Here is a 10,245-nt window from a genome sequence, read left to right on the forward strand (position 1 = left end):
TCCCTATCTCAGTAGCAACAGAGCTGAGCTCTTAACACTGGTAGGGTTTCTTTTTTTACTTCCTAGCAAGTCAGGCACTTGAAAACTCTTGAGTTCCCCATACAGTCAGCCTCCTTTATGAGAAACTGCAGGCTTGATGATCTAATGGATTTCAAAACTGACCTTCAGAATTGACAAAACCAGCTGGCCATATGATGTTAGATCCCCCACAAAATAAGAGACGGATACTGTGAAAGCAGTTCAAATAGCAATCACAAAAACCTAATCCAAACTACAGTAACCATTCCCCCATAAGACATTGCCATTCTTGCCCCAGATTTGTGTGATGAGGAGTCAACATACCCACCATTAGCAGGGACATCTTCACCTCCAGGGCTCAGAGCCCTGTCCAACCTGACCTTGAATGTTTCCAAAGATGGAGCATCACATCACTGGGCAACCTGTTCCAGTGCTACACCACCCTTGTTTTAAAAAATTTCTTCCACCTACTCTGAATTTATGCTCTTTAAGTCCATTACCCCTTGTCCTGTTGCTACAGGCCCTACCAAAAACTCTGTCCCCATCTTTCTTATAGGTCTCCTTCAAGTACTGAAAGGACACAATGTGGTGTCCCTACAGCCTTCTCTTCTCCAGGCTGAGTAACACCAACTCTCTCACTGACTTTACAGGAGATGTGCTCCAGCCCTCTGATCATTTTGTGGCCCTCCTTTGTATTTGCTCCAAGAGGTCAATGTCCTTCCTCTGCTGGGAACCACATAGCTGGTAGGGTCTCACCAGAGCAGAGTGGAGATGGAGTCCCCTCCCTCAGCCTGCTGGTCACATTACTTTTGATGCAGCCCAGGTTGTAGTTTGTTTTCTGGGCTTCAAGTAACACTATTGGCTCGTGTCCAGCTTTTCAATCTCCAGTGACTCCAAGTGCTTCTCTGAAGGGCTGGTCCCAGTTCCTTCATCCCCCAGCCTGTATTGATTCTGGCAGTTGCCATGACCCAGGTGTAGCACCTTGCACTTGGTCTTGAACCTCATGGCCTTTCCTCGAGCCTGCATCTTGAACTCCAGATCCCTCTGCATAACATTCCGTCCTTCAGCTGTGTCAACAGCACCACTCAGCCTGGTGTTGGCAAATATGCTGAGGGTGCACTTGATTGCTTTGCCTATGTCATTCACGAAGATATTAAACTGTACTTGTCCCAATATAGGCTCCTGAGAAACACCACCTCTCTCTGATCTCCATCCAGACATTGAAACATCGTCCACAACCCTCTGGATGTGATCATACAACCAATTCCTCATCCACCAGTCTACTCATCAAATCCATCCCCCTCCAATTCAGAGAGAAGGATGTAGTGGGGAACCATGTCAAAGCCTTTACAGAAGCCCAGACAGATGGCATCTTTAGCTCTTCCTTTGTATGTTGACATCGTTACTCCATCAAGGCCACCAGGTGAGTCTTGGAAAGATTGGATGAGAAATTTCCATGGGCATCTCCTTATTCCAGTTTTGCCATGTCAGTGAAGTAGCCTAGGTAGAATTTGGTGGAAAGCAAGGAAAGCAGGTGCCAGAAGTTTAATATAAGTAATATTGAAGTAGAGATTAGGAAACTAGAGATGGTGAGACTGTAGACAAATGTTTAGTTACTTTAAGGGAAACAAATCACATTTTCTAAGCACAGAGATAAATCAATGTCAGGTCAGGAAATCTGAGAGAATAAAAAATATCTTTCTAAATAAAGGAAAGGAATAGGAGTGACAGCATATGAAGTGTGAGTTTACTGAATTGCTGTGTAGAGAAAGTTATACTTCCCAAGGTCACTCAGAGAATGCAATCCACATCATTTTCCTTTCAAGAGTCACCCTAGTTTATGCTTAATTAAACTATGCAAGCTCTGCACACTCTAGAAAATGCCCTTTTTATTACATTGTAGGCAATTTGCATTTCTGAAGGGCATTTGGGAACCATGACATCACCAGAATGAAGGGCTTCTGGTAGCATTCCTCCCATTTTTATTCATTTGTAATTGTTGACTTCTATTCCAAAGTTCATTTCTATTTCCTGCTTGGACATTAGCACTGGATTGTACAAGAATGCTCATTTTCCAACTTCAGTGGCTGTTTCAGTTCTTCTGACTCAGCAGCCCCTTGGGGCTGACTCACCCTCCAGTTGCAGGTGTGCCCTGACAGTTGATTCTTCATTTTAGTCCCATGAATGAAAGGCCAAGGGGTCAAGAAAGCACTCACCACCCAAAGCTGGTGGGGTCAGTGTGGATGGAGCCTGGGCTGGCACATGGACAGAGAGAGCTGCATATAGATTAATCTCTCTCTTCCCCTTCTTTCTTCTGGGTCCTGCCAGTATGGAATGAAGTTTTTCCAAAGTTTTATGGAAAACAATGAGGACAAGATGGTGTAGGTTTACTTGGGGTGTTTCTGAGAACAAGCTAGAAATAGGCAGAGGAAACAGAATTTAAATCAGCAACCCTGGTTAATGGCATCTCACTACTATTTGTTAGCAAACTCTGAAGCCCAGGGGTCTCCTTGGATCCCCATCTTCTCCTGCTTCCTGCTGACAGCACTTTCTGACTCTGCTTTGTGCCATTAGCGTCTGGGGAGAAAACTGCAGGCCTTTCATTTCAGAGGAAGGCTCATTACAATTATCTGTGCCTCTGTGACCTCAGGATCTGATTATGGTGCTTGGGTTGCACCTTGCAATCGTTACAATTAAGACTTAATGAAGTGAGTAACTACAGAGTCCTGCAGTTACTCCCCACAAACTTAGTGCAGCTACCTCTATCTGAGGAATATCTACCACCCAATTTTTATGATTTGTAATATTTAGAACTTGTCCTAAAGGACAAGCTGGGACTGTGAAAGCCTGGTGAGCTCTTCTCTGCCACAACAGACTGGATGAGCTTGGAGCGTATTGAAGACGGGTGCAGGTAGAATTAAGAAAACCAACAAACAACAACATTCACTGCTTTTTGAGCTGGAAAATTATAAAGAAATTCTGGATGACAACTGTGTGGAAAGGGCTGTGCTCACATCCACGCTGAATTCCAGTCCCACCCCATATGACAGGTTCAGAGGTGCAGGCAGCTGGTGTGCCTGAGCCAGCCCACTCCAGTGCAGGACACACATGGCTCTCACATGGTTTGTCTCAATGTGCATTAAAGATGTACCTGACCTAAGCCAAGAGAATAAAGTGAAATACTGAACAAACTGACACTTTAATACCTTTCTGCCACCCTTTGATTAAAACAGAATGCACACATGTGCAGGCACACTTGCCAATCCTGCTAGTAACAAATAGTGATTGGTGCCTTTGCTTTTCTCAGACATGGTTGAAGACAGATTTAGAGTAAAATGAAAGGTAATAGAGAATTTATATTCTTTCAATTTTCTTTCTTTGTCTCTGTCTTCATAATTGCTGGGAAATTATTATGTCTGAATCATCAGACTTGAAGAACCATATGCCATTTCCCCTTAAATGACAGCTGAGATATTTATCTTTATTGTTGTAGAGTGTCTGGTAGCAACATCTGCAGGTCAGCTGAGGATAATTTGTCTTTTGATATTTTTGATAGACTATCAATGAGGGCCAGCTGGAGCCAATCATGGCCCTTTGGTGTGGTGGGCAGAGGAGAACAAAGAGGTTCTTGTAGCTTGGAACCAGTTACTCGCTGATGTGCTAACAGCTGTAGGGGTGGGGGGGTGAGAATTACCTTTTGAATTTGGGAGTTTGTGAAGATTCTGAAACCTCAGGGCTGCCAAATGGAGCTCTGCATGTCTTTGTCATCCGGCCATAGGCACTGGGCCCTTTAGGGGGATCCACTTCAGTGAGTTCTGAGAGGGAAGGATCCACTTGCAATATGTGGACTGTAGAGAGAGCTGTGCAAATCAAGAAGAGCTCTCTGCAGTGAGATATGTTGCACATCTGCTGCAGTAGAGGTACACCAGATTCCTTAGGAAAAAATGCAGGAATGTTCACATTTTCAGCTGTTATTCAATTCCTTATGGATGCTGTCTTTAGTGTTTGCTTTACTGAGACTCCTTGGCAGGTTTTAGTTAGTGAGCTGAATATTAATTTTGTATTCTACTTTTATTGTCCGTGTTGGTCAGACCTGTGATAGGAAGGATGATCAGAGACAAGGCATTGTGTAGATTAAATCAATTCCATGTCATTTGCAGGACCAAAGTGTTCCTAAGTATAGACCTAGCTTAGTGACCTTAGTGAATGTCAGCAGCAGGTAAGTCACCACTCAGCACTGACACTGGAGCTATTTAGGAAGTAATGAGTTGGCACAGCACACTAACTTCTGGAATAACTGGGAGTTTGCTGAAGTCTGATGCATGCTCCACATAGTGGTATAATTTAGTGAAGAGGGTGAGTCACCTCTGCTCCCAAGTGCAGCCCAAGGCACAAAGTTTGTTTTCACTAAAAACATCTCAGGTTCATCCATGGGTACCCTGCTGTACTTTACCTTCACTTGTCCACACTGACAGCTAGCTCAGGATTAAGCTGAGCCCTTTAAGCTGAAGAACACCAACTATCTGCAGCTATCCATGAACACTGACACTGAGGTAAACACTGCAGAAATTATCTGGAGTCATAACAACGGGGACAAAACGCTTTTTCACAAGCTGTTTCATCTGAGGAAACTCATGAGTTGCTGACAGTTGTCTCCCCATGGATGGGCTAAGGAGAATGCTTACTGGGCCTTCTGTTATTTGTAACAGCATGGGTGGTAGGAGAGCCCAACCCTCCCCAATCCCAAGGAGATACAGAGTCCTGGTGCTCCCCAGAGCCCACACTGGGAAATTAGAATAGATAAGCAGCCCCCTTTCCTTCTTGGAAGTGATGGTTGGTTATTTGATGCAGGCAGCATCCCAGGGTGCCCAGGTCTTTGGGGAAAAGACAGAATGCTATAAGCAGTGGATTTAAATTCTTCCAAGCAACAGAAAATTGGAATGGGAGCTCCTTGGGGAGCAGCTCCTCCCACTTGGGGAGGGCACCAGCATGTGGCAACTGCTCCTCTAGCTTATTACGTACAAAGAAAATTTCAGTCAGAAACACCTGATTTGCATGAATAATTCAGCAAGATAAACTGGGAAAAAGATTGTTACAGTTGGTGCAAACCCCGAGGGATGGGAGATCTGGGCCTTCTCTTCCTTTACACGGTAAAACCTGGCAATTGCTATCACCAAGGCACTGCACAAACCTTTTTGTGTGGGAAAGCAGATGCCCAGATGGTCACAGTGCCCTGCCACACTCCCTGATTTTTGCAGCATGATCTTGAGTAGGTACTGAAATGTGCCACCTCAACCCTCCAGTTACAGGCATGACCTCCAGTAGGAATCAATCCTGCATAATTCTGTATTTTTGTTTGTGCTCTCAAATTAAAATGCAGCTTCAGTCTGAGGTAACTTCTGAGCAAGACAGACTACTTCTTTCACTGAGTTTGTTCTCTACTGTCAAGAAATCAAATCTGAATTTGCTCAGTTTAAATACATTTTCAGAAAAATTCACTGTTGGATACATCCTATTACACAAGTGTCTGAAAATCAAAGGAAAAACGATTAGGAAAGGATTCTGTCTTCTGTTTTTTACTGTTCCTTCTCTCTCTGAAATCTTTCACATGCAGATGTTGATGGTTTGTCAAGCACACAACAAACAGCTCAGTTTCTGCAGATGCAAGGAAATAGAATATCTAAAGAAATTGCAAAGAGTAGAAGCAAATGAAAGATCTTTTTCAATAACATGCAAGGTTATGGAAAACAAAGATATTCATGAACCCTCTAAAACTGAATGCAAAGCAGTGAGATTGTATTTAGTCTAACAAGAGAGCTTTCTTTTGTCTCTTTGTATTTAACCCCAAATTATTTATGTTGTCTCCCATGGCAGCAAATTCAATCCTTTGGAAACATATTTGCCTTTTGCAAGTAATATCCATCACAATAAAACATATGACATTTGTTGTCAAGACCTGTATGGGTGTTATAGATGGAAATTGAAGATAAAAAAGAGCTGGTTTACTATACCATGAGTTCAGTACACCAAACTACTTAACCTCTTGTCTCTAGTCTTTCACTCTTCAGGTCAGTACACATTTGAAGTGTGGCCAAGATTACATACTTCTTTTGCATGGACTAGAGATTGCTCAGTAGTGACCTCTGTGCCCAGTTAAAGTCTGGACTAAAAAATGAAATCCTAGCATGTTGCTAGGGATTTCTGCCTCATCCTGCTTGGCTACCTACTGAGAAAAACCATGTAGGTAGTGATTACTAACAGGTTGTTAAATGCCTTTCAATAAATAGCAAGAAAGAACAACTTCAGCTGGTGCACACTGTGGTTAGTTTGCTTGCAGGCTGATGGTTAGTACGTAAGGCAAACACCAAGAGCAATATGTTTGATCTGTGTAGTTGCAGCACTGCTGGGGACCAACAGGAATGAGGACCAGGGAAATTTGCCCACTTGACAGGGGCTCATCGCTGAGGCAAAGTATTGTACCAACACAGCACTTCTGGACTGTTAGATCCTCAGGTCTCCGTGCTGCACATGGGTTTTTTTGGGCTGGGAATCATTGCACTGCAAACTGATGCAGATCTGCCACTGTGCTTCAGTGACCGTAAATTTGGTGTCCTTGACAGAAAATTCAGAGGTAAAGAAGAGGTCCTCCTTTTTGCTTTCTGACTCTTTGGAATGAAAAGATTATTTCAAAGATCTTTCCTTCCCGAGTTCTCAATTCCTCTGTTGACACCTGAGATTTATGATAAGCAAGACAGGGTCACAAAGCAGCTCAGGTAGTGGAGTGAGCCCTGTTCTGGAGACAGAGGTGGTTTCTGACCAGGCAGACCCCACATTGTGCCAAACCATCTCTGCTCCTCTCTTGGTGCAGCCCAAGCCCAGAGGCAGGGTGGAATAACCATGCAGACCTGTACTGCTGCTGAGATGGTGCTGGCTGGGGACGACAGCAGAGCTGGACTTCAGAGTGTTCTCAGGTCTTTAACTTCCTAATAAATTGCATAATTATGGTAGGTCAGGAAGAGACCTGGGGCTCTTCAGGTGGGAAACAGACCTGCAAATACCAAAGGAGGGAAGAGTGGGTGGGAAGGGAGAGTGGCCAGAGAGCTATTGTCTACATGGACGGGAAGGAATCGAAACCACCTGTCAAAGAAGGGGAATGAGTGTTTTGCTCTTTATTTTCACATGTTTTCCTGCTGTGTTCTGAGCTTCTGACTGCATTCCCTTCTGTCAGGCAAGATATTCCACTTTGTTAATAGCTTCAGGGAATACAGTCAGGTGTTTTGGACAAATGTGTGCATTCAGCCTTCTGGTGTTTCAGAACACAGGTTTAGCCCATTCTACTACTCGTTTGGTTGCTCTAAGTACCGAAACCATAACAATCTGACAGCATGGCAATGTAGTCAAATATTCCCAAAACAGTAGTGGAATACACAGTATGTGCTGTGAAAACCCTTGCAGAGTTCAGGCACTGCCTATTTCTACCTAAGACTTACATCTTACCCCATTGTGTGGTTGAGGATAATGGAAATTTGAGGCTATGTTTTCCAGCAGTTTCTCTTCTAGTACTACCGTGCAGTTCTGAGAGGGTTTTCATTCTGAACCCTGCAAAATCTAGGGCCCCAGAACTACAAGAAAAATATGCTTAAGAAAACCAAGAACAATAAACACTGGACTTTTCCCCCTGTGATTTTCCTCACTGTTGGTCTAGTTTATGCTTTCACCCATTTATTTCCTCCTGGCTGGTAAAGCTCCTTTTCCCTCTTATTCCCTCTTCTTGCAGCTCTTTCACCCTACAACTGATATGGACAGCTAAGATGAAAGAAAGAAAAAAATGAATAGAAAAAGATGAAAGACCTCTATCAGGAATCTCTTGCAAAAGGAAATTTCAGGTATCTCTGTGGTGTGAGGGTAAGAAGGTGTTTTGAGAGGTCTTCCTGTCTTTGTCTTTATTGTCTATCAGACAGACAACAGTAGAACTGAAGTGTTAGTCTGAAATCATTCCTGGGGCTACATCCCTCAAGACTTTATGGGGTGGTAGCATTCAAACGGGGCTGATTTTTCCCAGTCGCTGCCAGCCCCATTTGAATGGGGACCTCTCATCCAATTCCCAACAGCAGGCTGAGCCACATGAGCATTTTTTCAGCAAAGTAACCCCCATGGGCACTTCTTGCCTCCTCTGTGTTAATTTGATTAATAGTCTGGACTGAGCAACATCATCTTCTCGGAGCACTGAGGTGTCAGAACAGCTGACGTCACTGAGAGGGTGCAATGGCTGCTTTCCAAACCCTGCAGCAGGGAGCACTAGGGCGTAAGAGCTGACTTACAGAATTGTCCTCACAAGCAGTGACAAAGGAAGCAGGGACATCAGTCACAAAGAGACCAGGGCTTTGACAGTGACAGCTGATGATCTACAGCAGCTGCATTTGGTTTGCAGTCAGTTCATGCTACACTTCAGATGTTTATGTGTCTTTCTGGGATTTTTTCTCTTTTATCATATCCACAGAATTATGCACATTGTTCCAGTTGCTGTGTATATTCCAGCCTGAAAAATTGTTCTCTTTCAAATCCCTGGTGGCCTGCTAAAGCCCCAAAACAAGCTGCAAGGATTAATTCCTCCCCAGATAAGATTTTACTAAACCCTAACAGATAATTTGTTTGAAGTTTAATTTTAGTCTGTTATTACACACACGGGCCTTATCTTCATTCAGAGTCGTTAGCAAAATTAAACAAGCCTCTGCAAACAGGAAAGGGAAGCATGAAAGAGCCCTAGCACATAGTGACACTCAGAGTTAAAGGCACCAAGGTAGGCTTATGCAGTGCTGGCAAGTCTGACCCCTCAAGGGACTGGTGATTTGTTGTGCTCTTCATGACCCATGAAGCAGGGGTACATCCTCCCCTCTGGGATCTCATGATGCTCAAGCTGCCTCTGCCATGGCCCATGATAGGGCACCTAAGCCCTGCCCCTCCTTCTAGTTAACAGGATGCATCACTCCGTGGTTTCCCACCTCTTGCCCTTCTCCCTACATTGCAGCAGCTCTGGGTTTGCTCCCTCTGATGCTGAAGAAACTACAGCAGCTGTGCTGAGTAGAACAAAAAGAAGAAAAGCAAGGCCACATCACATCTTGTGTAATCCATTGAAATGTTCACTGGAGCAGTAGTACCACTGATTGAAGTCTATCCTAACTGCTTTGCACAGCGGATCCATATCCCCACCAGTGGGCTGAACTCTTCCCTTCTATCCATCATGACACCGGAGCCAGGGGAGAAGATTATCTCCCTGTTGCACCACTCTGTAAATAGGATTTGGACCCTCAGTCTCAAGGTACAGAAAGGTGTCTGAACACTTTAGCACTGCAGTATACTCCTGATCAGTGTTATGTTTAAGAGACTGTCTTGACAGCTGCCACATTTGTGCTGTTTCACCTCAGTCAGCAATGTCTGGACCAGAGCTCAGCTGAGAATGTTGTACTTCATAGAAAGTCTTGTCATTACAAAAAGACTCTTCAGGAAGTGCTCTGAAAGTCTCCCTTCTCCAACTGCAGTTGTATAAAAATTCCGGATATAAAAAAGAGCAAAGGGAATACTATCACTAGTGACTTTAACCAACCTAGAAGAGGAGCAATGCTGCTGGTCTCTGCCTTTAAATGTTTATTTCTTCCTTAGCATTGCAGTGACCACCCAGGTCCCTCTAGAGAATATATGAGTAATTCTGCTGCACTGGAGCTGAAAGGAATATTTGGAGCTCTTCCACTTAGGCATATGATTAGGCCTCAGGACAGAATGCTGAGTTGCAATTCCTACTCTTCCCAAGTCCATAGGTCCATGATCAAGTCGCTTAGGGGAGACTGAGAGGAATATCAGAACGCAAATATGTCCCTTGAGCATCCAGCCAAACAGCCTGAGGGCTGCCCTGACCTCTTCCACTGCTCTTAGGTAGAAGAAGGCACCTCAGAAGAGATGAGAAATTGTGGTGGCCATTGTCATATTTCCTAATCATCCAGATGTATTATCAATGTAATAATCTAATTTATTATTTTCCTATGGGTATAAAAATAATTATGATTAATGGAATTGTTAATTTTAAAAGAAAATATTATAATTCAGACTCTCTTTGTAAATCAGTTGAACAAAAATTAAGCAAGCCAGTCTAGATTAAGGTTGTACAGTAATCTCCCATCTTCACACTCTCTATCTACATGTAGTAATATAAATGCATTTATAAATGCATTA

The sequence above is a fragment of the Catharus ustulatus genome, chromosome 5 (assembly GCF_009819885.2).
Source record: "Catharus ustulatus isolate bCatUst1 chromosome 5, bCatUst1.pri.v2, whole genome shotgun sequence".
Classification (NCBI taxonomy): Eukaryota; Metazoa; Chordata; class Aves; order Passeriformes; family Turdidae; genus Catharus; species Catharus ustulatus.